The sequence below is a fragment of the Rutidosis leptorrhynchoides genome, chromosome 11 (genome assembly GCF_046630445.1).
Source record: "Rutidosis leptorrhynchoides isolate AG116_Rl617_1_P2 chromosome 11, CSIRO_AGI_Rlap_v1, whole genome shotgun sequence".
In the NCBI taxonomy this organism is placed as follows: Eukaryota; Viridiplantae; Streptophyta; class Magnoliopsida; order Asterales; family Asteraceae; genus Rutidosis; species Rutidosis leptorrhynchoides.
Window position 1 is genome coordinate 309,698,786 of NC_092343.1, and position 2,616 is coordinate 309,701,401.

The window sequence follows — 2,616 nt, forward strand, 5'->3', positions numbered from 1 at the left end:
AACGGTTTTGGTTGGTGGAGATTTAGACTTTCGAATCATAAAGGTGATCGATTTTTCATCATTACTAAGTGTCATTCTACCATTTCTTACATCAAATAACGCCCCGGTGGACGCTAAGAATGGTCGACCTAAAATTAGAGGAATGTTTGGGTCCTCTTCTATGTCAATGACAATGAATTCGACTAGAAAGGTTAAATTACCTACTTGAATGGGTATGTTGTTAGCAATTCCAACTGGGTGCTTAATGGTTTGATCAAGGAGTCGAACACTCATATCCGTTGGACTTAACTTACCTACACCTAATCTCTTATATAAGGAAAGAGGCATAACACTCACACTTGCACCTAAATCTGCCAGTGCATCATACATGACACAATCACTAAGTAGACAAGGAACAATAAATTCACCCGGATCACCTACCCTAGGTGGAGGTTTTGTTGGAACTGTATTCACCGGGTTTACTTCTACGGTTTTTGTTTCTTGTACTTTCTTATTCTTTTTCTTCTTCTTCTTTCCAGAGGTATCACTAACTTTATTACCTATTACTTGCTCATACTCAACTCTTTTTCTTGGAAACGGGATGGGTGGTTTATATGGTGCCACCACTGGCTTTACATACTCTGGTGGTGGTGGTGTAACTTCTTCATTTTTATTCTCATCTAAAACCTTCTCATCTTCCGGAGCTGGTTTTTCAGAATTTGTTGAAACCATGTTAACATTCTCATTCCGAGGATTTGCTTCAGTATTACTCGGTAGCTTTCCTTGTTCCCTCTCACTCATTAAGCTAGCAAGAGTACCTACGTGTTTTTCTAGATTCAAAATGGAAGCTTGTTGAGTTCTTAATGACTGATCAAACCTCTCATTCGTTTGGGTTTGAGATGTAATAAATTGTGTTTGAGATTCAACTAGCTTTACCATCATTTCTTCTAGATTTGGCTTTTTCTCTTCGGTTTGTTGTGGTGGTTTATACAAGCTAGGTCTTTGTTGATTGAAAGTGTTGTTTTGAGTTGGTTGGTTATTCGGACCTTGTTGGTTATACGAGTTGTTTTTTGGTCCATTTGGATTGTAAAGAATGTTTTGATTTCGATTGAAGTTTAGCTTTGGCGGTTGATAATTATTTCCCGGCCTTTGGTTCATGTAGGAAACATTCTCTCGTTGTTCCATGGTTGGTTCAATGTGACAGTCTTTCATTAAGTGTGGTCCACCGCATTGCTCACAACTAATTCGTATTGCGTGAATATCTTTATTCATCTTTTCCATTCGTCTTTCGAAAGCATCTATTTTTGCTGAAACGGAATCAAAGTCATGGCTAGAATCGGCTCTAGCCACTTTAGATGAACGAAAATATCTTTTTCTTGGTGCCACTCATGCGAGTGGGAGGCTGTGTTATCAATAATTTTGTAAGCTTCAGTTGCGGTTTTCTTCATAATGGAACCACCAGCTGTTATGTCGATGTCTTTTCGTGTAGCAACGTTGAAACCTTGGTAGAATATTTGTACTATTTGATAAGTGTCTAAACCGTGTTGAGGACATCCTCTCAACATCCTTCCGAATCTTGTCCACGCCTCATATAATGTTTCATTTGGCTTTTGTGTGAACGTAACAATTTCTCCTTGAAGTCTCACGGCTTTAGATGCCGGAAAGAATTGTTTAAGAAATTTTTCAACTAAAACATCCCATGTGTCAATCGCCCCTTCAGGTAACGATTCTAACCAATCTTTGGCTTCTCCCTTTAAAGTCCAGGGAAACAACATGAGATAGATATGCTCATCTTCCACTTCTCGGATTTTGAATAGTGTACAAATTCTTTTAAACGTACGAAGGTGTTCGTTAGGATCTTCATTCGGTGCACCACTGAATTGGCATTGGTTAGTTACCATGTGTAGAATTTGTCCTTTGATTTCATAATCTGGCGCATTAACTTCTGGCTTAATAATGGCGTGACCTTGGCCCGTGCGTGTGGCTCTCATTCGATCTTCCATACTTAGAGGTTCCGTTACTTCCATAATTGAATTCGTTGAATCGGTATCACTAGATGATTCTGATTTAATGGTTCGTTCCTCAACAATCTCTGTTTGAATGATTGGTGGCTCCGGAGGAAAGTTTAGTGGTTCAGGATCTACGAACCGTTCCTGAATATTCTCTGGATTCTCAATTGTGAGGTTGGGTTCAAAAAATGGATTATCGGAAATTTGAACTGAAGTACTTGGTCGACTGGATGACGATTCTAAAGAAAAATCAACGGCGGTTATATTTGCTAAATGTCTTGATCTAGTTACAGGTGGTGAACGTACAAAAGGTGGTGAACGTCTTGCTCGGTGCATTCACTGAATATCCTATTAGTTTTTAAAAGGAAAGAAAAATTATAATAAGTTATCCAATCAATAGACTTTTCTGATTTTGCCCACGTTTCGAATAGCCAAAAGATGCAGCAGAGGGGCAGGATTCGTTTGGTCTCAATATAATTGAGTACTGTTTGGCTCCAATAACCCGGTCCACGTACAAATCCAACTATTACTACGAACCAGAAAATTTTGATGTCTATCAATTTAACCACTTAAAATAAATTTTCGTAATTTTAAGAAATTTAGAGAAGAAGTAGAAAAAATTCTAAGT

The 2,616-nt window shown here is 38.3% G+C and overlaps 1 non-coding gene across 1 annotated transcript; it reads left to right on the forward strand.

Moving 5' to 3' along the window:
* The first annotated feature begins 1,515 nt into the window (after nt 1-1,515).
* On the forward strand, nt 1,516-1,622 carry LOC139879225 (small nucleolar RNA R71). The gene has a single exon (XR_011770079.1). It is a non-coding gene; the product is annotated as a small nucleolar RNA R71 (small nucleolar RNA).
* Nucleotides 1,623-2,616: the final 994 nt, after the last annotated feature.